The sequence below is a fragment of the Leptosomus discolor genome, unplaced genomic scaffold (assembly GCF_034619465.1).
Source record: "Leptosomus discolor isolate bLepDis1 unplaced genomic scaffold, bLepDis1.hap2 HAP2_SCAFFOLD_49, whole genome shotgun sequence".
In the NCBI taxonomy this organism is placed as follows: domain Eukaryota; kingdom Metazoa; phylum Chordata; class Aves; order Leptosomiformes; family Leptosomidae; genus Leptosomus; species Leptosomus discolor.
In genome coordinates, this window is record NW_028237886.1 from 234,886 (window position 1) to 261,909 (window position 27,024).

Below are 27,024 nucleotides of genomic sequence, written 5' to 3' on the forward strand. Positions count from 1 at the left end.
GCTCTCCAGCAGCCCCCAGCGAGCAGCCGGTGGCTTCGCCGCTCTCCGCCGCCCAGACCGGCCGCCAGCCCAGGCCCGGGCCGGCCCCGCTCTCCCCAGCGGCGGCCCCCGCCGCGGCAGCGCCGCCCCGCCCCCGCCGGCCCTCCTCCAGAGCCATCAGCACCGCTGGCACCGCCCGTGACGTCAGCTGTAAATTCCAGACCCGACTGCCGAGCTGCAGGCATTCCAGTCACAGCCTTGTCAGGCTCATAAGCCTTCACGGGCTGTTTCACCGCCGTCCTCGGCTCCAAGATCCCTCCCAGCACTCCCGCCCGCACACCCTTTCTTCTTGAAGGCTGCCACAAAGGGAACCAAGGAAAAAATCACGTTCAAAAGCCCAACCTAAAGAGTGAGCAGTAAAAGCAAACCCCAGAACTGTTAAGATAATCGCTGTTCAGAGGACAAATTAATGTGCAAGGTGCCTCAGGCGCCAACGGTTTGGCTCTTCCCACAACTACCAGGAGCAACCCCGAATGCAGGCAAAGCTCTCAAGGACAGGGTAAACAGCTTGTTGTTCTTTGTTCTCCTCAGCCCCACTCACCCACTGGTTAGATACCCTTGTTAACTGAAACGGGACTTCAAGAGTTAACTGTTCATTCTCAAAATGGTAAATGCTAAAGGAACACTGTTTAAAAATTCTGCAAATATTCTTTACTTGAAGGTTGTGGTTTATGTTAAATAGGTGTATGCTGGTGATTGGCTAATTATTTGAAAGAGCTCCAGGCCATATTTATTACTTCCTTACCAAGCAGCCAGCAGACACCTCATATAAAATGAGAAGAACAGAAAGAGGTCAGGGAGTTTCATCTCCCGAACCAGGACTCTTTTTCTGGGAAGACATTCTGCTCTACAGGCAGAGGAAGAATGATGTGTTACACACAGATAATTACTGTTTGATCCCCAAACTGCACAAGTAAAACACAGTTGAATTATTGATGAAATGACCCTTCAGGGTACATGAAAGCATAAAGTATAAATATTTCCTGAACTGCCAGAAGTTCAGCCGTCTGACAAATATCAAAAAACATGGGGAAATGGGAGACTGAACCTCCCCCCCTTCTGTCTGCTTGTAATGCAGCAAAAGAGAAACCACAAGATCAAGTTGATGTTCAGCTGCTCGGCCAACAGGAAGGGAAAGTGCCTGTCACAGAGCCCTGATAGCGTCACCTTGACAAAAGCTCCTCCACTGGGTGACACTGGGGTATCATCTCTAATCTGGTACAGTCAGTCAGGAAGGGCTCTGAGAGATGCACGGCCAGATTGGAATGCATCCTGTCTGACAGAGAGGAAAATGAAATATGAAGACAATTCTTTAATTTACAGTCCGAGCAAGGAAACCCACCAACTCACATTAAATGCTGGTAACACTAGCAAGGATACAGTCACAATTATAATCTCAGCTATAAACAAACATACTGTCATTCAAAATTTCTTAGCTACGTACAATTACAAATAACACGTTATAATGACCCATGAGATTTCCAATCAACAGAATCGCTGTTAAGCTCCATAAGAGAGGCCACACAGAGTAACTCATGGTATCTTTCCATTTTGCATAGTTAAGACCAGAATGAACTACAACTGTTAAAAGAGAACAACAATCATTTATTAACATACAGCCGAATAATACCAGTCCAGTTTGGAAAACAGGGAGTACATTTATGTGACATTCTAAGTTATTCTGAAGCAATAGGAAAAACCGGCCTCACCACAAGAATGGGACAGCCCTACACACATGGACATACAGAGTCGATTTTTTTTTTTTATCAGAACAGAGTCTAATTCTCTGTTTAATTAAAAATACCTATTGATGTGCATAGGTATATGTGTGTGCATACACCACCCCCTTATCCCATCGCCCACCCCCCCAGCATGGAATTCAAGTTTGTGAGAAAAGATGAACCACTTACTTCCCTAAGCTTTCAACCTGTCCCAGGCAGGCTGAAAACCAGTAGCTCTGCGCTATCCCACCGGAGGGCTCTAACGGCTGGAAGGCTCACACGAGAACAGCACTGCCGCAGGAGCGGGATTCTGGCTCCGGTACTGAGGGAGCACGTTGCAGGGCTTTCCCTTGAGCTCGCTGCTGGATGCTGGGTGTCCCAGGAACACAATTCGTTGGCTTTGCAATACGCAGCACCACGGACTCCACACGATACTGCACAACAGGTTGGATACAGTCACTGTAATTTCAGAAATGCAGAGTAAACACGGCTGTATCCAACTGTGTGAGTACACACTCACATTTCCTGAATTTAAAGCACAGACAACCAGTTTTCCAAAATAAACAGCCACACTCTCGCTTTTAAGGTACATTTTCTATCACATACAGTGGAACTTTTCCATGTGTTTCCTCATCATTTAGCCCTAAGAACTGAAAATCAAGTACTTCTAATTTTTACCTATGGAAAAATAAACACCCAACAGGCTGCAACAACATGTACGGATGGCCATGCTGCAGTCAGGGAACAAGCATTTACTAAACTGTAGTTTTGTTGGACTTGCAGAACACTGAAGAAAACACAGTATAACATGCAGCTGGTGAGCATTTTCCCGGTCATCATTGCAGGAATGAGGCACTGCATTATTTATTACTCAATGCTTTAGTAAGGCTTTAAAAGCACTGATAGCCAGGTATTCACTGTGTCCACTCACAATAAAAAACAAAGTAGCTGAAAATTACACACATGGGTGGCAAAGGACTGAAAATCCCAAAATATCAAAGAACAGCCCCAGGTAATCCTGATTCTGTTCTTTGTAAGCAACTCAATCACGGCTCAAAAGCCCTCTGCCTGACGCACTACACATTCAAGTATTGTACTGAATGGCTTCGGTCTAATTTCTTTAACTCTGACTTTATCAATGAACTCAGAGAACCAGCAGCTTTAACCAGACCCTGCTACCTCACAAACAGGTTGGGGTTTGAAAGTGTAGCTCTGCAGCAGCATGAGCTGCTGCTGCTGCCTTGCACTAAGCTGTGTCCAGTGCTGAGCTCAGGTGTGGGATGAGGTGCTCAGGGACTGGATCTGGCAAGAGCGAGGGGTTTGGGTTGGTTTTGTTTTCTTTTTTCTAGTGTTCAGCAAGTTCTTCAGTCATCTGACTAATAATCCCTAGGTCTATGACCATCTCCCTCTTAGATTTGTTTAGTCTACTATGGAACAGTCATGATAGCTTAATAAAAGAAAAATCCACCTTTAAAAAAGGTCTTGTAAAACTTCATATGAGATACAAAAATATGGAAAACAAAATATCTGAAATCTGTTCTTAGTGCTATTCCGTTTCACATCTTTTCCAGCTAAGGAGAAAAGGAGTATCTACATAAATGGCAGTGATGATTCTTCTGAGAGAAAAAAAATTATTTGAGGTGACTGGGAATTGCTGCAACTGCTATTGTTGTGATCTGGAAAGTTTCAGTGGGAACAAAACCTGAGTGCACAGAAGGAAAGAGCAAAGAGCAGTCAGGACAGAACATGCAGCCTGTTTCTGTGCTCACCCCCACGCACGGCCATCTGAGAAAATGACAGGCAGGACAGGCTCTGCGGGCTGCAGCCGTGACCGCTCAAGCACCCCTACGTCGGCAGCACGCCAGCCCCCCCTCCCTGGCCCTAGCTCTGCGTTTCTCCTCCCTCGCTCCAACAGCGGCACTTTTCGGGGAACGTGGTGAACCGGGTCAGGGAGCTGAACTGGCAAATACCAACTGAACACCACCGGGGTTCTGCGGCCAGGGCCGCCCCCCGCCCAAAACACACGGCCAGCACCAGCAAGACCAACAAGAACCTGCACTGGGGCACGAGGTGACCCAGGCAACTGCAGTCCAAGGGAAAAGATGGCAACGCTCTTGAGTTGGGTTGGAGTGTTAAGGACCGGCAGCTTCAGACACTCCCGTTTCAGGCTGGCTCAGGACAACGCTGGTCGGCTCAGGACAGCAGTTTCCAAGTTGTCTTTTTGTCCACAGAAGTTGGCAAAATAATCAGTCCTGGTCAGCTCAGCTACAGTCTGTTAAGACAGAAAGCAGAAGGAGGGTAGGAAAGAAGAAGGAGGGCAGGAAAGAAGACAACAGCAGCGCAGACCACATGAGTGAGAGTAGTTGTCTCTCGTTTCAGGTGCTGTTCAGGGCTCATGAGAAGCCATGAAAACAGTCTAGTTGGTCCAGTCCCTCGGAATCTGGGCAAGAAAAGCCCTTGGTATTGCTGGAAACTGCTGGGGTCTCAAAGAAAGAGCAGTGTAAGTATCACTCTGTCCTGCTCCCGCTCCCTCTGATGCTGGTATCGAAATAACAGAACCACACACGACTTGCATGACACATGTCCTTAATAAAGCCAGAGCCCTCCTTGTCTTACCATCAGACCTCACCCAGAGGTCTGCTTCACAGCACATGTCACTCAGAACACACTCGATGCAGCTTTGCCTGCCCTGGAAGAAAACCATCCCATCTTTCTAAGGCGTTCTCGATTTACTGGTTATTGTTTTAAAAAGCATTCATTCTCAGACTCAGTCAGTAGAAGAGACTCACTGGCGTGATTACCTCCGGGGCACTCATTGTTAAAAATAAACAGCTATTTTTAACCTCTGAGACTAACCATTCAGTCCATTAGTACCGCTTTTGAATGCCCTTCCTTTACATTCATGTCATGCGAAACAGTTTTCTGTGACCTTATGAAAATACACACACTAACTGAAAAGATACTGGAGAATGATTGTATAAAGACTGTTTTGCTTTTGTGAAGTGTGAGGAAAACCAGATCTTACCTGGGAGCCCCTTGTTCATACGTGTAAGAACTGAATGCCAAAAAGTCTCGCCATCTCACGCGTTCCCTCAATCCAATCCAGTTTGTCTGACAACTGCAGATCCCCACGGACCCAGCCAACAGAATGATCAACCGTTTTCCATGTGTGAAAGGCAACGCCTCGCTATAAACCATCAGGACAGTGTTGCTCTTCTACTAGTAACAATGTGGTTTTATGACAGCTTGTTACAAACCAGCAAACAAAATTCCCCCCAGGACATTCTCACGCGGCTCTTTCAAAAACGTGGCACACACAAACAAACACTTATGTATTCTAAAGAGAGACACAGACTGTGCTACAGCAAACTGCTGTTAAGGCCTATCTCAATGACACACTTTGTACTGTTTTCCCCACTCCCCCAAAGGACTACTGAAACAGAAACTCCAGTTGCTCTTCCCCTGTTTACAGGGTTTTTAACTGAGTGGACTTTGGTGGAACAAACCCCTTCAATATTAACAATCCAAACAACTGTTAACATAAAACCTTCTGTATTAACAACACCTATCTCAGCTGCACATAGATTTATAATTTCAGCACTAAACCAAGTTTCCACCTAGTTGCAAAGTATTTAACTTGAACAGAAATCATCTGTATGTCATGAATGACGCTCAGATCAGCACTCAGCTTTATGAGCTGTTCACACCACACAACACCAAATCACTCCAGCGAAGAGTGAAGCCCAGTGTGATACATGTCATATAAAGGCTGTTTTTAAGCCGCTGTAGTTACTGCCTTAACATCTCGCACACTGTTTTGTTCTCCTTTGGAGCCTAGCTTCGTTGGCATGCACCGTGAAGTAAAACAGAAACCTGGCAGTTCATTAAAAGTCTTTCTGAGGAATAGTACATACAAAATAAAACCCTTCCAGAACTTCAACATGGCCCATCTATTCAGATACGGTGGAACTGGGACTGAGCATTTGCTTTGGTTTTGTGTACTTTAAACAGAAACATACAGAGAGATGAAATATTGAGGGTACAACTACACAACAGAGCACAGCACAACAGCAGAGTAAATAAGCTCATGTTCCTGCATACAGATTGTTCCAGTACCTGAGCTAAACTGATTATTTCTCCCTACGCTGACTTTAGCTCACACCTATTCCCATGTTAAGGATCTGGCCTTAAAAAGAACAAATAAACTGGATCAATAGCTCCACCCGTAGACATCTGCCTTATTATCAAACGAATCAGACAGCACTCGGACAGTAAATAAAGGAAAACGGTGATGAAGAACATGAAAGCCCACGTTTTCAAAAGGGTAATTCATTAGATGCACCTAGAAAAACACAGAGGCTGCGTTAACCTGCGTGATGTCTTTCATCGTCAGAGAAATCCCTACTTTTAAAAAACTGTGACAACTCAATTTATTAACTTTGTATTAGGATTCTTTGCTAAAAAAGGTAAACATACACACTTATAAGTCCTGAACTATTTACAAGTCAGGAAAGAATATCCCTCGTCAATTGAAAAGAATACGCTGAATTAAGTAAATCACAAAGGTCAGGTCTGAATTTGGTCAGAACAGGACTTCTAAGGACTGAACCATCTGAGTATTAAATGTAAGGTCTTAAACAGCAAAGCAATGAGTAAGTCTGACAGCTTAAAGGAAGTTCAAGTAGTTAATTTCGTAAAAGCACCACACTTGACAAGTTGTGAAATCGGGTAAATTGTTCTCAAAACCCAGAAAGGAGTGAAAAGGAACATCATCACGTAAGATGACTGAAAGGTAAGGGCTTCAGTATTTTACATCCCAGTGACACGCAACATCCAGTCTCACCCAGTGGTAGAACGCTCTGTTTGAAAAGGTGTACAAACAGAGAACAGGCAGTTACACAAGTTACATGAAATGTTCAACAAAATCTACAATCATTAAAAACCCCCCAGCCAGCCAAATACATTAACCTTTTAAAACTTTACCTCATTTCTCATCGTTCTCCAAACATTTAAGATAATTCGCCCAACAACATTGATTTCACTCACTGTATCTGACCCAAATTCATCCAGCTCAGCCGCAAATCGGTTCTCTTTTCATCTAAAGACATTAAAAGAGAACAGATTTAGGCAAGTTACAGGACAGTCAAGACCAGACCAAGCTCTCCCTCTTCCAATCTGAGCTCTCTAGAAAAATAAGAATTCATAAAGACTGTCACCGATTGAACAAGATTGTGTATTTACCAGTCTTCCACACGATCTCCAAATAACACTATAACACTCCCCCAGGTCTTCCTGCTCTTGCATATCCAAGATAACGCTTCCTTCATTTTCATTGAAATGGTGTCCATGGCAATATATTTTCCATAGCAAATATATTGGTTAAGCAATGCCCAATGTTACTTGAAAGCTACCTGCATGCACATGAGTGCACAACGTAAAAAAAAGAAGTTATTTCTGCCCTGAAGGATTTCTAACTCAAGGCTTTACTTGTAAAGTGAGTTCTGGATAGCCCAGACGGAAAGCAAGCTCACACTTAGGGCATGACATTTTTGAGAGGAGCTCCTCAGTGTCAACATTTCCTTGTCTTCCTCCTGCAGCTCAGGCAGAAAAGAATACTGACCTTACAAGAACACGAGTTCTTAGAAACATTTTAAGCATTACACATTCCACTTCTGGGTGTGCATCTACCTGCTGTCACAAGAACACCGGTCCTATGAATACCAGGGCTGTGGAGATCATACCTACGTCCTGCAGGCCCACTCCAATTTTATGTCCAAAGATGTTAAGGGCTACAACCCTGGTTCCCTTCACTAGAACTGAACCCACGTTGTGTGGGACTTCACAACTGCAGGGAAGGAAGCCCAGCTGTGAAACACACAGGGACATCGCCGTTAAGAACCGTGCAGCTCCCAGAGAAGTGACCTTTCTTCTTTGAGGAACTCTTCATCTGCACCCCAATTCCAGCATCTTGAACAACGGCTTCTGTCACAAAGGCGGGTACTATGGAGAGCTTTGCTGATGGAACTAAACGCATCAACTGCAGTGCAGACACAGCTGTCCTGCAAGGCACGAGCTGCGACTCAGCCTTTGAGGACAAAAGCAGAGACACATCAGTTACCTGTCCCAAACGGAAGAGATTGCTCAGCCGTACTTCTACAGCAGAGCAGGAAACCTTGGTGGTCACTGGAGGGCTAAGAAACTTTTGACTGCAACACTTACCATTTCTCTTACCAAAGAAAAGGCAAGTCTTGAAGTGTGAGGGGTGTCACGGTTTGAGGCTGGGCCGGCCACTAACGAATGACAGATGCTCTCTACTAACCCCTCTCCCCTCCCAAAAGGGAAAAGGAGAGAGAACAAGGGAGAGACTTTACAGTTTGGCAAAGAAAACTAAAACAGCTTTAATGGAACAATAACAATAAAAGAAAAGATAATAATAAGAATAAGGAAAAATGAAATATATACAGTATGTACAAATATATACAAAACCAACACCGAACCCAACTCCCCCCACCCTGATGACAATACGTCACCACCACACCGCAGGGCTGGCACTGGGGCAGTCCCAGGCTGGACTCGGCAGCAGACAGGGATGGGATACAGGAGCTGGACTCAGGCACTGGATTCAGGGATGCACGGATCAGTCCTCCTCAGATGTCAGCCATCGAAGAAGAGAGGAAGAGACGAAGAGCACGAGACCCTCGTGATCTCTCAGCTTTATCCTGAATATGACACCTATGGGATGGAATACTCTGTTGGTCAGGTTTGGGTCACCTGTCCAGTTCGCTCCTCCCTGTAGGTGCGACCCTTTTCACTCCTGGCACCCCAACACGGAGTACAAGATTTAGCAGTGACCTTGGTCGCCATAAGAACAAGTATAAGCAAGGGCCTCTCTGCATCCCATTCCTTGGTACGAACTATAAACACCAGGCCTTATCACTGCTGGGAGCAGTCACTGTCTGGAAAAACAGGCTGCTGTTTCAGAAAATGCTGTTAGTTAGAGGAGACTTAACTGAAAAGTTAAAGCACTAAAACAGAATTAGTTCTGATTTAGCCCAAACCAGGACAGAGGGGTCACAACTTTTTCCGAACAGCCTTCAATACCTCTGAAGACTGTACCAGAGGCACTACTATTGCAATCAGTGCATCATCTCCATTTGAGCCATCAGGGGAAGGTAATAACAAGGTTCATGCAGTCAGTTATTATTCCTGAAGAACAAATTGGAGACCTTTGTGCTGGAGGAAATTTGTGACCTTTGACAGCCAATTCGTATTTAAACTGCCATGTGTTCCTGTTTTCATATATTAAACATTTAAAAATTCACCAAAGTCCAGTTGACAACAACTTTCAACTGAAGATGCAAATCCGTTCTTAGGGTTTTCTGTCCTTGGGAGATGTCTACAAGTCAGACCTTTTCTGAACAGGTCACAGGTGTCAAAAGCACCAAAAAATTCTGAAGGCATCAAAAGAGTGCACAGATGTTCAAACCTCAAGGAAGGAGTGTGTGAACACAGCTCTTCTGAAACACCGTGTTCTCCTGGCCAGGCACGCAGGATGCCAACAGAAGAGATGCTGTTGCTCTGCTAGGGAAGCCCAAAGATGCAACTACCCCTGTATCAGGTTCCATCAAGTACCCAAAAGCCGATGCTTCAACAACAGGGTAAGCAGCCATTGATAATCTCTCTAGAACTCTCCCAGCTTCTAAGCACTTGCAGCTTCCTGGGCCAGGCATGATTCTGACAAATTTAATAGTTCCCAATAGATTTTTCTTCAAAGACTTTAACTCCTCTTAAAGCAACACACACTGTAAGCATTTGTACTGTCTTGTGGCAAGGAACTCCGCAGTTCAACAACCCGTGGGTGAAAAATCAGCTCCTATTCGGTAGCTGCCATTTGCTGCCTTCATTTGATGAGTTCTGGCGCTTGCATTAGAACAGCCAATGCATACTTCCCTTTATATCCCTCAAGATTTCCCAGGCTTTTACCTTCCTTACCCAGTTTTGTCTGCTCTGGAATCCTAACTTACCAGACACATTTGGATTACCCGTGTCACCTTTACCAGTTCTCCTATATCCATTTTGATGGGGGAAAGGTTATGAAGAGGCTACAACTGCAGTTATTTGAGGTGCGAGCACACTACAGATTTTTACATTTACATTTATTGGCTTATATTTTCCTTGCTCCGTAATTCCTAACATTTAATTTTCTTTCTCAACCATTACAGAGTAACAGGACCAAGTTTTTAGCAGGCTCACAGGAAAGCACTTCTTATTTCATGGCTGCTTAGTTTCTGTACAGATCTTTGGCAAGAGCCCTGACAAAAGCAGCTTTTTCAGTTGTTTTGATTTTTAAAATCCTATCTCCCTCATCACCATCATCTTCATGACTGAAAAAAGCTACAAAAAAATTTTTGTGACAGTTTTTAATTTTACAAAGTCATCTTGAATCTTCTCGGGTGCAACACATTTATCTAGCTGTTCACTAACTACGTTCTTCAGAATGAGAGCTTCTGTTGATTGGCTAAGTACAGACACTAGGCTTAGCACTCTCCTAGATCGCTTTCCCCACGTTTTCAAGAAAAAACCCAAACAGAGCTTTTTCTGAATGCTGGAGGAACGCATCGGCACTTGGGCCAGTAAAATTTGCCCACAGTACAAGCGTGGCTATTGAAAGTAAGGATTTTATTGCAAAGCTGCTGACCAGGACGAGGGCTGCTCAGCAGCATCTTCATGTCCTCGTATCCCAGACAGAGAAACCACGAGTAATGTTTATAGCAGGCAGCCTGAACGACATCTACATATGGCTGAACCCAAGGAGAAGCAAGAGAAGGTTTGGCAGCAGAAGCACCTCCAACACACAAAACCTAACACACATGACTTCTGAAAATCAGTCTCGGTTCATGGATACAGGACACACACAGCAGCGGCACACACAAGGAATTTAAGAATGCAGAAAACACGCAAAACCAGAATCCCATTGGTATTTCAAAATTTTCTCTGTGTGTGTGTGATTGTACCTACAACAACACAACAGCAACAACAACAGAGAAGAGGTCCTTCTGTAGAAACACTCGGCATTGATTTTTTCACTTTATTCCAGGGTAACACCATTAGAGTGGTGCTGCAAAGCCAGTGAGCTCTCCTAAGAGCTCCAAGAGACAGAAAGCACAATCCTCCCCACAGATTTTACCTAAATCCACAGTACTTGGGGTTGTAATGGGTAACTACTGATAGTTCGTTGATCAAAGGCAGTTGACCGAGAAGAACAAGCTCTTTGTATGTAGAGGAAGATATTGTGAAACGTTAAACCTCACTGTTATGTTCCTATGTTATCGCAAGAGTACAGCTAACTGCAAGTTTGAACAAGCCTGGAGGGGTCACGTAGACAGAAGCTGCTGGAGGTTTCAATAAGCCTGGAGAATCAGCCGCCACAAAGATGAAAGGGGCCCCTCAGCTCGCCTGAATTTGTGAGCCGTAGGTGAAGCTGCGACTTCCCTCGGCCAACCAGCGCTGCTTTGCTTTCCTACCTTAATCAATCGGAAATGAATAAGTTATTCCTGTATTGATTGACTCTTAGTTTGACTATAACAGGGTCAGCTATTTGTATACAGCGCAGATCAGCACAAGTCAGTAAGCTCTGAGGTGACACAAGGAGCCTAACAGGGAACTGGTACTCAAATCTTTCTGCTTCACAAGTAGGGTCAGCACTCCGCGCTGCTGAGACTGAGCTAGAAGCAGTACTTGCCACCCAGACATCACCCCGCACCGATACAGAACTGAATCAGGTTGATGCCGTCGGTTGACATTTAATGTACTTTTTTTTAGGTTATGGGGGAAGATCTGATCAATTTACCTGCCCTCCAGGATGTTACAGGCCTGGAAGTCAACCTGGTCGTCCAGCAGCTCACATGACCAAAGCAGTCATTCTAGAAAGATCCATGGAACAAACGCCCCCAAAACGGAGAAGGTTCTTCAAAAACACCCCCACGACACACCAGACAACACATCCTTTTAAGAACCAGGGAAGGTAGAGGCTAATGACCTCCCATCTCATCACTGACAAAATTCCAACACTGAAAACAATCTCAGAATAACTACACAGTCTCCAATTCCTCAGTCCTACTCCAGCCCTATTCACAGCTCACAGAAGCTATAAACCTCCTGGAGAAAAAAAAGAAACAAAAGGACAGGAGGCTATTTTCCAAAGAGCTCTTCAGAAGCACGAGAAGCCTGCCCGTGCGAGGCGCAGAAATGGTGTGCTGGAAGCGGAGCTACGCTGCACGATGCCGACAATCTGCGAGGCCACGCTGCAGCCCGCAGAATAACCCCCTGTCCGGAGCTGGACGCTGGGGTAGTTTGGGAGAGGGTGTGAGAAAGGAAGGCAGAGGCATAAGCCGCACCACAATGCCTGTATCCGCTTTGCAGCCTCAGCCCCTCCCTATGAAACCGCAGAAGGGACTGGAAGGCTGTGGACAAGAAGTGCCCACTTCTGAAAAACGGAACATGGGAAGTGACGGCAACTGGAACGATGCCGGGCCGTGAGCACTGGGACAGTGAACCAAGGAGGCTATGGGGCAGGAGCACTGCGGGAAATGAAAAGTTAATCCCGAGCTGAGTGTAGAAAGCAGCGAGTTCCTGCCATGAGCTCGTTCCTTCTCAAGTGAGCAGCAGTGGAGGAGAGACAGACACTTGGATGGCATCAGATACACAGCCCAGCCAGGGGAGGGAAGGGAAGAACAGAGGAAAGAAGAGAAGCAGGCCCCCTCACTGAGCCAGACCAGAGCTACTGCTGCTAGAAGGGAGCCGGATTAGAGCTGGAGCACTTGCCTCTGCTTTTTTGCCCTCTCAGAAAACCAAGGAGAAGCCACCAAACTTAGACCCCTACCTGAAATGCATTCAGATTTTGCTGACTGCAAACCCCTACTCTGAATCACACCTAGCCTCAGAAAAACTCGCCATCAAAAGCACACAAGAGTGACTTCAGAACATCCTCCTCTTTGGCTGAGTGTTTGTGCTGCCCTGAAGTAAGATTCATTCTTGGATCAGTGATTTCATAATGTAAAACACAAAACCCTTCAAAAAGAAACAAATACATAAGGTGGCAGTTAAGGACAGCAGTTATAATATTCCTCAAATTACACGTTGCTTTCTCTTAGGTAACTTCCTAATCTGCCTTCTCCAAAGGCCCTCCTGTCAACTGAACACACATTTCTCAGGCTAACACCCTTCAAATGCAATTTTAAAACGTGTACCTATTTCTGTAAAATTTGTCACGTGGCAGCCTCAAATCAGAATTCTGATTTTTAAAAACACTTCACCTATCTGTTTTACAACACTCATCACACCCCAACAGGTATCTTGTATGCTGTTTACTCTCAGTGTCCTCAGCTGCTTTGCACTCAGGCTTGTTAAGCAAAGCAGTAATTTAGCAACGTCGGCTCGTTTGTTAATGTCTCCCCTAACATGACATCTAGTCTCCCCCTGATTTCTTTACAGCTGGATTTACAGCTTGGTTCTGTCTTCCTGCAGCTGAATAAGCACCTGACAGAAACGCCCAACTGAACAGTCACATACTCAATTTGAAGCAGTCACGGAAATCTTGAGGAAAGACTCAAGAGCTTGAAATGGCCAAGAGCTGGCAGGAAATAAATCAAAACTTTGATACCTCCATACACCCCAAGTTAGCAACAAGAACAATTCAAGAATCACCAACTAAACAAAAGGCCGTATGTAAACAGAAAACCCCATTTTCATTATGATTTTACTCTAATAAACAGGCCTTGCAATTTCTCAAAGGGTTTTTTTGTGTGTTGAAAGGAAATACTGCCTTAGAAGGTAACGAAATTTTGTTTCATACTTCAGCATTGCCTAGTGAATTACAAGCTATTGTTTCTATATATAAGCAGCAACATTGTGAGACTCCTTTAGAGATACAAAGACTACCGCATCGAATAATACCGACAACCTTACACCTCAAAGCATGAATTTAACTCTGCTTTCATTGTATTACCACCACGGCAGCGTTACAGCATTTCTGAAATTACACTTTTGTCCAAGTCACTGTGTCAACAGACAAGCCAGTCTGCTCCAAGCACTGAAGGGCTAAAATGGAATAAAACGGCTCAACCAGCTAAGATGCATTCAAACATGAATTCTAGTGGTGCTTCACTTCACTTTGCTACTGTAGTCAAAATTTTACTCTCTGTATTTTACAGAACAACAGAAAACCATAGGCGGATTTTTGGGTTCAAACAAAAGTTTGATGCCTTGCCTTTCAAGCTCTTACTACGTAAAGATGCAGGACATCAAGAGATGACGCCCATAGTCTTGCCAAATGCAACGAGATTTCTCCTTCAGAAGACCTACAGAAGTTGTCAAACCTTAGTGCCAGCACAGTCCATTCGAGGAGCTGATCCTTCCACCATTTTCAATTAAAAGTCAGGGTTTCACTTCCCCCAACCACCACAGCACAAACCACTTTAACTTCCTAGATTGTACCAGCAAACCTTTACAAACCGATGGCTGAGCACAGGAGCACACAAAAGCCCTCAGAGAGAAGAACACTGGCAGGCCTTGTTCATACACCTCGCTGAGCACAACCCCTCCAGAAGAAGAGGCAGAAAGACTAGGTAGGCAGCTTCAGAGCCAGCGCCCACAGCTGGCACTAGCCACGAGCTGCAGCGCTGCTGGACGTTCGGCTTCTGAACATCCGCATCAGCCGCTTCCACGTGCCCATCCGCCCCTTCACTGCGCAGGTGGAACGAGGAGCCTGGGCTGACCCTGACTCCCCAGCAGCTGCCCAGCCTGGACACCCAGCCTGACACAGACGGAGGCTGGTGCAGAGCTCCCCACGCCACAGGAGCAGCAGCCTGTACAGGCAGGGTGGGTGGCTGGCAGGCAGGCAGCCCGGCAGCTGAGCGCCTTCCTGCAGGCAAGACACACACGTCAGACCCCGTGAGAAAGGGTCCTTCTGATCCCTACCAACTCCAGGGAAGACAAGCATCGCGCTGCCTGCGAGCCAAACACCAAGGACACTCTGCTCTCTTCTACAGCGGGTTAGAAGTTGTTTCTGCTATTTCTTTCTCCTCAAAGAAGATGTCAGCATGGACACAAGCGATTACACTTGATTTCGTTCTGTATTTCAACTCTCAAGCAAGTAATTGGATAGGTGCCTCTCTGAAGTCACCTACAGGACTTCTGACAATGACTGCGTGGGTCCAACACCTCTGAAAAGAGACAGAATTACATTTATCTCCTTTTTTTAAAAAAAAAAAAACAACAAACCACAGATGTAATAAGAAGTTCTTGAAGCTTATTAGCAATCATCACTAAAGGTATAGAAAGCAAAAAAAGCCATTAAAAAGTTTCACATGGAAACAGATAGAAAATGGCCAAATCACACTTCCTTTGCAGACTATAGTGAAGTGTCTTCTCTAACCAAGACAAATTAGAAACGCCTGTATTATGCAAACTAATATCACAGTTTACGGCTTGAGAAGCCAGGGATTTCCTACTGTGTTTCTAACAGCTGGACAACTAAACCACTTCACTGTTTACTTTGTGATGCCGCATTCGTGATATGGCAGAGCCTAAACATTTTCTTAAAAGAAAATGAGCCTGAAGGAGTTAACCTCACACACAGAAAGCCTGATACCTGCCAGACCACCTCAGGCTCTACAGTTTTTAATAATGAATAGTTACTCATGCATTGCATAAATATTATTACATCATATCTCGTATGTATGCAAAATCAGAACTACAATAAAATAGGTTCCTCTGTTTCAATATTGTATCAATTAACCCACTCATCCACTTAATTTGGAGCTGTAGATGCATCAGGTCACAACAGCTTTAACATCTCACATGCCTCTGTGTCTAAACAGGAACAGACAGACCATTCTAAATACAAAAAAACCCAACCCACCACCACCAACAACAAAAGCCCCAACAAAAAAAACCTGCTCTACCATAATAACTGGGTGAGAGGAAAGATACCATTACTGTACTTTTTTATTATGTTTTTGTCTTGCCTAACATCTAACGTACATATCAACACCTCACTTTCAAGATGTAAGTCAATAAAACACGCAGAAATACCTTCATCCCCAAGGTCAGCATTACACAACGTGAGTATAAAATGGATCACAACAAGGACGCTGAACATGGCTCACATCTCAAAGAACACGTCTTTTTTTCCAACTCGGTAATTAATGCATGAGTAAACTACAATAAGTATTACATTCATTTTCCTAAATATTAAACCCGTTAGAAATTTGTTCTGACGGTCAGAAACACACTTGAGACACGGGAAGACTGTAACCCTGAGCCCATGGAGAAGGGGCAATGAAGAAGTGGGATGTGACATGAGGAAGTCTCGGGGGCAACACGGGCCAGGGGTTAGGACGTTCCCTTCTGCAGCGCAGCACCAGTGCCCGCCGTTGTAGGCAGTTTGTACCACGCTAGCGTAGGACCACCATAAAACCCCCACTTTGCAAGTCCTGCACAAGTCTCCCTTGTGACTACACCCAGAGGTCTCCCCTCGCACGCTCACCCCTTCGCCACCCGCCCCGCAGGAACACACCTCCTGCTGTGCCGCCTCCACCCCCGCGCCCACAGACTGACCCCCCAGGTGACAACCCAGGAATCATTTACAGCCACATGAAACATCTGAATTCGAATTACTTCACATCTCCAGCTTCTGACTAGCAGCACGAAATTCAGTGGCTTTAATTGTGAAACAACCTTTCCTAATTCTAAGCTGCTGAAATAGGCTGCTGAGTCAGCACCGTATAAAAACTTAAGTCTTATGCTAAAGGGGGAGATGAAAACACAGGAATTTGTGCCCCCCTGTGCTGCACAGTAATCCCACCCCGAAATTCCACTCCCCGTGGCTGAGCGTAGGCTGTATCTAACAGACCCCAGCCTGGCACGAGCAAACCTGTCCCCACGGCATTCCAGAAGTCTGGGCAGAGACCGACTGCTGCTCCTGGCCCCGGCAACTCGGACCCGGGGGTCTCCCTCTTCACCACCTGACGTTGCCCTTGGCAAGCGAGCCCTGGTTTGAACACCTCCCCAGCAACCCACCAGCACAACTGGTCTTGTACCAGACAGCTGCCCTTTTTCCTGACAGAAGCAAGGGGCTCGAGGAACTGGAAGACCAGCAGCCAATTATCTTTCCTAATCACAAAACAACCCCGCAGACCCTTACTTCAGCTGATGGCAAACTCCTTCTGTTCACAGCTCAGTCCTTGCACAGTCCTTCACCATCGTCCAGGAAACTGGGTGGGCCTGGAAATAACTGGGTTCTCTGGACATACACACACTCTTCACCTTGAAGGTGTACTGATAGCTACACCCACAAGGTACCGCAGGGGTCACAGCATACAGGCCTGTTCTTCTGCCAGAATAAAACACACAGCGCACACCCAGAAACCTGTACCGTGAACTCTGATCTGAGAATCAGAGCTTTTAAAATCTCCAGTTGCTGACACTGCTGAACTGGTAAAGCACGGTAGAGGTGTAAAGCTTTTCCAAGAAACTTCTCTGCCTACGTTGTATTTACGTGCACAGGCTACAGGTATTTAGAGGTTCTTATTCGTGAGTGCCTAAATTTTAACCAAACCTTCTGAAGCACAGCAAGTTCTCCACTACTTCAGGGTTCTTTGTTTTTGAGGAGACTTTCACACTTTGAATCAGCCTGTCTCTAGCTAGATGAAGCTAGCCATTCCCCTCCCCCTTCATTGCCAAAAAAAGCTTGTTTCATGTCCCCCCGAGATGGAGGTGTTTGTTAACTGACCTGCTCCCGTCTCTCCAATCCCACACGTGGGACCAGTCCGTAAGTATCGCCTCGGGGTTGCTCAGCCACAGCTCTCCAGGCTCAGCTTCTCCTCGTCCACCAAGCACCTCGTAAAAAAAGACGTAATTACAAAAGTTACTGTCATTGCAAAGTTGTGGGATTCTAACTGGGCAGAAAAGTTCCCCAAGTCATCATACTACCCAGTGTTACAGCACCCTCAAACACAGGGCTCAACTGGCGGTTCACAGGAAGGCCGAACACTCCTGCCTCGAGCACAGCCACACTCAGAAGCACAAGGAACACCTTTGGGGGCTGTAGCAGTTTGGGCTGTCTAATTGCAGTCCACGGGCCCCAGTCCGTTAGAGTTTGCATCCAGCAGCGTGCCTGGCTACGTCACCCCTGAGCCATGACTCTTCCCAGTCCTTCCCCCTCCACCTCTACCAGGAGAGTTGTTTCAAGGGACACAGGAAAAGTTGTGTTTAAAAAAATCCAAACAAAACCACAAAACAAAATAAAACAAGAGATAATTCTAAAGCCTCACTGATTGATGTGAGCGAGCTTAAAGCTTTGCAGAAACTTCAGGCAAAGCACCTAGAAACTGAAATGGCTATTTTTATCTTCTTTGCTGGAGGCACCTACACAAAACTGTTTAGAAACTCCACCCAAAAGGGAGCGATTCCTAGGTACTGCCTTTTGATTTGGGTTGAGGTTTGGGAAACTGTAGAACAGTAGGTACACCAGAGACATCAGAGAGGACTTCTCTGAAGGAAGGTGAGGCTAAGAACGCTTCTGAACACACTGCGAATGGTCAACAGAGCATCAAATTGGGACTGCAGACAGTAAAACAGTGTTGAGTCCTTCATACCAAGTAAAATACCATCTCCCCTCAAAACCCACACCGACAAGCAGCAAGGGTTACTGACACTGGCATTACTGAAGCTACAGAGAACTGTGCCTGCTGCAGCTCAACAGCTGAAATTTTTACCTCATCTACAAAGCCAAAAGCTAGAACATTATCTTCCCATGGAACATACTTATTTGCCACTTAAGAGGCCACCTGAATTCAAAACTATCGGCTCCGTTCCCACAGCTTTCAACAGCGAGGGTTCTCCTAAGGAAAACCCACTGTGTGCTGTAAGAAAGCACAACCAGGGGCATTGATTGTCATTTTGCTTCAGTTAAACACAACCGCATCTCCGAGTCCAACGATTCAGCTCTGCCCTCCCTCGCTTCCCGGCGAGGTGACCTCGAGTACGGCGTCACGGCCAAGGTGACAAGTCCCGAAAGCTGCGGCTTCCCAGTTCAGCTCCCAGCCCCCACGGTCTGCAGTTACGGCAAGGGCCGTCAAGCACTTCCCTCCCTCCCTCCCTCCCTCCCTGCCTCCCCCCCCGGCAGCGCCGAGATGAAACCCTCTCACCTCCACCCCGCCGCGGCCGTCCCCGGCAGGCGGCTCTCCGAAGGCACGGGGCGGCCAGGGAAGGGGAGCGGGCCCGGCGGCAGGGACGCAGAGAGCGGGACCGGAGGCCCCGCGGGCGGACGCCGCGTTACCTCGCTCCCCTCCGGGGCCCCGCAGCGGCGCTCCCGCCGGGAGAGGCCTCCCGGCCGCGGGGCTGCAGCTCCCTCGGCCCGGGCCGGGGCTGGTGTCGCGGCAGCCGCAGCGCCGGCCCCGCCGCCGGACGGCGAGGCGGCCCCGGCAGCGCCTCTTCCCCCGGGCTCTCACCGCAAGTGCGAGCGGCGCAAGAGCGCAGGCGCCGGCGCGGCGCGGGGAGGGCGGCCCGGGGCGGGGGTCGGGGGGCGGGGCCGGGGCGGCCCCTCCGCTGCCCGGGGGAGGGCGGGCGCGTCCGGGCCGCGTCTCCCGCCGTGCCGGCGCCTGCGGGACAACGGTCCCGGGGCTGCGAGCGTCCCGCCGGTTGCTTCCGCCTTCGGTCCCCGCTGCGGCGATGAACGCGCTCGCGGGGCGGCGGGCGGGAGGCACGCGCGGCTCCGAGACAAAGCCGCGATCGGGCACAGGGTCATCGGCCACCGCCGGGGCTTGGGGCCTGACCCCCCCCTCTGACGAGGCTGCAGAGCTGGCAGGTAGGAGGTGCCCTTGGGCCAGCGCCTTGTAGCTCCTTTTTAGCTGTTTTTCATCTCAAAACGGAGCGCGCGAGCTGGGGAGGCTCGTGTGGCGCCGTGGGGGATGTGGCTGGGGAGCTGACGTAGGCAGGATCTCCCTGCGGTTCCTTCCCTCGGGCAGAAATCAATCTGAAACTCGACTTTCCCGGGTGAGTTCGCCTTCCCGGTGGCAGCGTGGGATCCAGGAGCAGCGTCGTGAGTGATAAACCTCCTGTTCGCCTCCGTGGTCAGAGCTGAGGCTTCTGCTTACCCGCTTCAAACACCCCCCCCGCCCCCCGTTCTTTTTTACCTTCCAATCTAGAATTTATTTTCCTCTGTGAGAGAAGGGGAAAGTACTGTTTCTGTGAGGTACATAGTGGTAAGGGGATGGCACGACTTGCAGCTGAGGAAACGGTTTCAACCATTGAGTCTTGACGGTGCTGTAAGCCTTTGTGTTCTGTCTTGATGGTCACTGCTTTTTAAACAAGATCGAGCTCGTTTTATACTTTAGATATAGGGAGGAAAGGATTGCAGAAGAGTTGGATTTGTGGGACAACAAGAGGAGGTAACTCATCCTACTTACGGGAGAGGGAGTGGGGAGAGGGAGTGGTTTGCGGGGCTTTTTTTGTACTTGGTATTGATGTCCTCAACTTGATTGTCATTTAAAAATGCAGCCAACAAATGAACCAAACCCAAAAACCACAACCAAAACCAACCAACCAACCAAAAAACCCCCATACAAAAACCCAAACTGGTTTGGATTTTGCGTTTCAGTGAGGTTTTTTTCACTATGGTGAAAATTCTTGTTTTAAGACAGCTTATAGTAGCTTCTCAGTACCTCCCTATTTCTGGCAAATTTGGAAAATTCAAGCCTTGTTCTACACCTATTATGTTCTTAAGTTTAGGCTGTAGAAGTTGTAGGCATTTGAACATCTGAAACTTGGGCCATTTTTTGGTTTAAGTGTATGTTTTAAGAAAGTTTTAGTCATGTGTTTAGTGCCATTTGTGTTCAGAAAAATCACAGAATCACACACTCTGCTGACTTGTGCGTCCGTATATCTCTTTAAATGTGTGTTTTGAAGCTTAATTTGCCTCTGCATAGTTAAAATCTTGACGTTTACCCAAACTGAGTTTTTCGTGAGGCCACTTCACCTCCAGAGCCTGGGAAGCATTTGCTGAAGCAGTGCTGTAACTGACTCAAAGAAAACTCACTGACAACTCAGTGTTATTAAGCAGGGATTCTGTATTACGGTGCCGGGCAGCACGGGGGATGGCTCCTTCCACCCGTGCTCCAACGGGTTAGCAAAACACATCAGTTCCTATACACAAAAATCATACGTTTGTGAAAATGAATTTGTGAAACATACCTTTGTGTAGAAACTGGAGTCAAATTAAAAAAATCCAAAGCCAACTGAAAGACTAGACGAGGTCATAGGCTTTGAGCAGGGAGGTTGGACTAGATGGTCTCCAGAAGCTCCTTCCAACCTCGACTGTTCTGTCAATCTGTTCTGTGACAGAAGAATTGCATTTAATAAACCTGCATTAAAAGAGGTTTGTCCAACTAGTTTGTATTTCAGATTTTGTTCCTTGTTTTGTTGAAATTTTTTAACTCATTCTGTTGTCTTCAATGACAAGAAGGAATAGCTGAGTCATTTCCACGTAGTAGAAATTAATGGAATCAAAGCTAAAAACAAGTTTTCAGCTCTTCCTCAGTGTTGAAAGTTTTACAAGACCTTTTTTAAAGGTGTTTTTTTCTTTTATTTTATTAAGCTGTCTTGAATATTCCATAGTAGACTAAACAAATCTAAGAGGGAGATGGTCATAGACCTAGGGATTATTAGTCAGATGACTGAAGAACTTGCTGAACACTAGAAAAAAGAAAACAAAACCAACCCAAACCCCTCGCTCTTGCCAGATCCAGTCCCTGAGCACCTCATCCCACACCTGAGCTCAGCACTGGACACAGCTTAGTGCAAGGCAGCAGCAGCAGCTCATGCTGCTGCAGAGCTACACTTTCAAACCCCAACCTGTTTGTGAGGTAGCAGGGTCTGGTTAAAGCTGCTGGTTCTCTGAGTTCATTGATAACGTCAGAGTTAAAGAAATTAGACCGAAGCCATTCAGTACAATACTTGAATGTGTAGTGCGTCAGGCAGAGGGCTTTTGAGCAGTGATTGAGTTGCTTACAAAGAACAGAATCAGGATTACATGAGGCTGTTCTTTGATATTTTGGGATTTTCAGTCCTTTGCCACCCATGTGTGTAATTTTCAGCTATTTTTGCTTTTATTGTGAGTGGACACAGTGAATACCTGGCTATCAGTGCTTTTAAAGCCTTACTAAAGCATTGAGTAATAAATAAATAGGACTGGTTTTTCTCATGTTGCTACCTCCACATGCAACATCTTGTGATGTCTCGAACAAGGTGACAGTTCTTAAACTTTTGGGGTTTTATGCTTCCTGTACTACTTGTGGCATCCTCAGGCAGAAAGCACGATACCCAGAGCAAAGCAGCAGACTTTTGAACTGGGCTAACTTGGATTCTTCCCTTAGTTCTCTTGCTGCAAAGGACGTTCTAGTTACTCCTCACGGTTAAAAGCTTGGAGGCACAATTACCAGCTGACACAGCTCCCGTGTCATTTCTCTGTTTTCCCAGATGTTGAAATAATAATGCAGTGCCTCATTCCTGGAATGATGACCGGGAAAATGCTCACCAGCTGCATGTTATACTGTGTTTTCTTCAGTGTTCTGCAAGTCCAGCAAAAATACAGTTTAGTAAACGCTTGTTCCCTGACTGCAGCATGGCCATCCGCACATGTTGTTGCAGCCTGTTGGATGTTTATTTTTCCATAGGTAAAAATTAGAAGTGCTTCATTTTCAGTTATTAGGGCTAAATGATGAGGAAACACATGGAAAAGATCCACTCTATGTGATAGAAAATGTACCTTAAAAGTGAGAGTCTGGCTGTTTATTTTGGAAAACTGGTTGTCCGTACTTTAAGTTCAGGAAATGTGAGTGTGTACTCGCACAGTTGGATACAGCCGTGTTTACTCTGCATTTCTGAAATTACAGTGACTGTATCCAACCTGTTGTGCAGTATCGTGTGGAGTCCCTGGTGCTGCGTATTGCAAAGCCAACGAATTGTGTTCCTGGGACACCCAGCATCCAGCAGCAAGCTCAAGGGAAAGCCCTGCAACGTGCTCCCTCAGTACCGGAGCCAGAATCCCGCTCCTGCGGCAGTGCTGTTCTCGTGTGAGCCTTCCAGCCATTAGAGCCCTCCGGTGGGATAGCGCAGAGCTACTGGTTTTCAGCCTGCCTGGGACAGGTTGAAAGCTTAGGGAAGTAAGTGGTTCATCTTTTCTCACAAACTTGAATTCCCTGGAGACTTTAGCATCTTTTCAGAGGTACTGAGAACCCTTGGGTGTCATTGGAAACCAGGGGCAGGTGTGAATAGCACCATTTTCTGCTACACAATAGAGATGATAAAAGTCTACCCTGTGGGTGTGTGCATGCACACACATATACCTATGCACATCAATAGGTATTTTTAATTAAACACAGAATTAGACTCTGTTCTGTTAAAAAAAAAATCAACTCTGTATGTCCATGTGTGTAGGGCTGTCCCATTCTTGTGGTGAGGCCGGTTTTCCCTGTTGCTTCAGAATAACTTAGAATGTCACATAAATGTACTCCCTGTTTTCAACACTGGACTGGTATTATTCGGCTGTATGTTAATAAATGATTGTTGTTCTCTTTTAACAGTTGTAGTTCATTCTGGTCTTAACTATGCAAAATGGAAAGATACAATGAGTTACTCTGTGTGGCCTCTCTTATGGAGCTTAACAGCGATTCTGTTGATTGGAAATCTCATGGGTCATTATAACGTGTTATTTGTAATTGTACGTAGCTAAGAAATGTTGAATGAGAGTATGTTTGTTTATGGCTGAGATTATAATTGTGACTGTATCCTTGCTGGTGTTACCAGCATTTAATGTGAGTTGGTGGGTTTCCTTGCTCGGGCTGTAAATGAAAGAATTGTCTTCATATTTCATTTTCCTCTCTGTCAGACAGGATGCATTCCAATCTGGCCGTGCATCTCTCAGAGCCCTTCTTGACTGACTGTACCAGATTAGAGATGATACCCCAGTGTCACCCAGTGGAGTATCTTTTGTCAAGGCGACGATATCAGGGCTCTGTGACAGGCACTTTCCCTTCCTGTTGGCCGAGCAGCTGAACATCAACTTGATCTTGTGGTTTCTCTTTTGCTGCATTACGAGCAGACAGAAGGGGGGGAGGTTCAGTCTCCCATTTCCCCATGTTTTTTGATATTTCTCAGACAGCTGAACTTCTGGCAGTTCAGGCAATATTTACGCTTTATGCTTTCATGTACCCTGAAGGCTCATTTCATCAATAATTCAACTGTGTTTTACTTGTGCAGTTTGGGGATCAAACAGTAATTATCTGTGTGTAACACGTCATTCTTCCTCTGCCTGTAGAGCAGAATGTTTTCCTAGACAAAGAGTCCTGGTTCGGGAGATGAAACTCCCTGACCTGCTTTCTGTTGTTCTCGTTTTATATGAGGTGTCTGCTGGCTGCTTGGTAAGGAAGTAATAAATATGGCCTGGAGCTCTTTCAAATAATTAGCCAGTCACCAGCATACTTTATTGTTTGCCCATAAAGTAGTGTGTAATAGGGAAAGAGGGTGAAAGGAAAGGAGAAAGTAAAGTGAAAAGAGGACAGAGATGGATAGCTACCCCCACGGGTCCAAGGCGTCCCTATGGTCCCAGGTCCAGGCAGCATCCTGCCGGTCCTAACGATCGTCATGACCCTTGGTGGGGGGAGCTTCCAAAGTTCGGGTGCTGAGGAGCCCTTTTTTATGCCCAGCAGCAGCCCTTGCTCCTCCTCTGTATCTCCGCCTCTTCTTGGCTCCATCGATGCTGATCGATCCTTCTTGATTACGGTTCTCAGGCTCGTCCCTGGCACCGGAGAACAGCACAGCACTCGTGAGACAAAACAGAGCCCTCTTGCCTCCGGCAAGGCTCCCTCCTTTGGCTGTTATCTCCCCCCACAAGGTTTCTAGAAGGGAGAAGCAGATACCAGCATCTCTTATCCTTTTGCTGTTTTCTGCCAGATGAACAAGTTGCTCAGCTCTCGTCCTTGCTCTGTCCGGGGCACAATGACCTCACAGGCCTGGCATTCCCTTCCCAGGATCAGCAACTGCTGCTCAGGCAGCAGACAAAAATGTCAAATGTGTTTGACAATGTTTCTCTGGGCAGTCTGGGGTGCAGCCACGAGTGCTTGGCTTTGGAACGCGGAGCTGGTGGTACGTTTTGCCGCTGTTGAGGAAGGTGCAGGCCTAAAGATGCTTGGGAGTTAGCCTGGTTCTCAGCTACTGCTGGACTTTCCCCTTTCCGTGTGAGCTCAGTACCCAGTTTCCCAGTTTCCAGAGGGTCGTCTGGATGTGTATTTGGTGGTGGTTCATGGTGTTCTGCTGCTGTCTCTGGCAATCTGTTGCATTGCTCATGGAGAGGCTCTTGTACTAGTGCTGTCAAGGTGTCGATTGCAAAATTTACAGACTCTCCTTCTCTGAGATGAGAGTCCAGAAATACTAATGGCTTCCCAATTGGAAATGCAGTTTGCTTTTTGTTTTGAGCAGTAGCGTGTTTGCATATGCTGGACGTCGAACATACAGATTGTATCAGTGTTGGAAAATATTCTTTGGAGCAGCACGTGTGGTTTCTGTTTATACAGGTCTTCACCTGAATCTGCTGGGATTTGGTGATTGAAATCATTTGCACTACTATGTTATAGACTGTTTTGAATTGATTTTTTTTACTCCTCCCCCCACCCCCAGAAACGGCACTAAACCAATTGATGACTGACATACAAAGTAACTTCCAGTGCCTTGGTCTTCTGCAACCCTACTGCTGGGCAAAGGGAGAAGCTTGTGTTGTAAGAGGACCAGATGCCATGTGGTATCGAGGTAGAGTTGTAGGACTCAGCAGTGCCTGTCTCCAGGTAAGTTTGATTATATGGGGGGAGGGGGCATGTGCGTATGAACAGGCGCACGTGTATGTTAAAAAAAAAAAAAAAAGGGAAATAATCCAGTCGTCTGCTGTCAGTTTATGATCACACCTTTTTTTCATTCAGCTGACCTGACTTTCCAGATGCTCATTCTGCTTAAAAGTGTGGTAACTGTCCGGATGTTAACGTTTCTGTTAAAGATTAATTCTACGTACCTATCTCAGTTGTCACAATCTTTCCCGTAGTTTTCCTGGTGATGATAAATGTTCTTAAGTAAAAAGCTCCCCTTGATCCCCTGTAAGTAATCCCTTGCAGGTTTTTTCTTCTTTTGCTGTTGTTGTTACCATGTGTGGAACGCTTTGAAAATACTTGGGTTTAGCTTCCCCCCACCCAGAGAGTCGGGGCTGGCTGTGTGTTTTGAATGCTTTCTGCTGCACAGGTACAGAGCTCCTTTTTCGAATGAGCAGTTAATCCTACCTAAACTCTTGAGTCTGCTTGCGCTCTTTCAACGTAGATTTGCAAGTCTGACTCCAGCCTGGTTCACGCATTCTTTATGTCTTTCACTTCTAAACTGCTGTGGGTTATTGCACAACACGTGGGGTCTCTTGCAAGACAAGTTTGGAAAGTGAACTTCTGACCTGCCATAGCGGTTTTTTAATCCTTTCCTTCATTTCCACCTCATCACATCACCTGCTCTCAGCAGACCGTTATTTTTTCCCCCAGAGAAGTGAATGCTGTCAATGAACGCGTTCTCTGAGTAAACTTGACTGAATTATTTCAGGAAAGCTTTTCTTTTCCTATAGGTACAGTACATAGACCATGGTTACATGGAGAGGGTTATTCCGTGTCTTCTGTATCCAGCCGCACTGTATGCTGGTGTTCCTGCGTTTTGCATACCCTATGAGCTCCACAAGACAGTACCGGTGAGCAACAGTGACTTGGAAGAGGTTTTAGCTGGTAGTTACTCAAACTGGTACGCTGTTGAGTCCCACCAAGGTTGAGGCTAGTTGCTGGCATGTTTTCTTGCCTGCGAGGATGGGGAGAGCAGCTGGAGGATGGTTTCAGCAAGGGAGGCTTTTACCAGGAGCTGCTGGATTGCTTTATGAAGTGACCGTGCTTCAGAAGCAGCTGTCCTTGGAATTAAATCTTTGTGAGAGGGGACGCTGCGGTAGTTGGCAGGATGATACTCAGGAGTGGTAGTTTGTTTTGCAGTAGCAGCGAGAAGAAGGGGGGCCTGGATTTCTTAATGCAAAATAGCCAGAAAATTGTCAGTCTTCAAGTCCTGCAAAAGCGTTTCTGTCATTCTGCAGGTAGCTGTGAGGGAAACCCTCTGTTACCGCTGCTCAGCTCATGGGAGT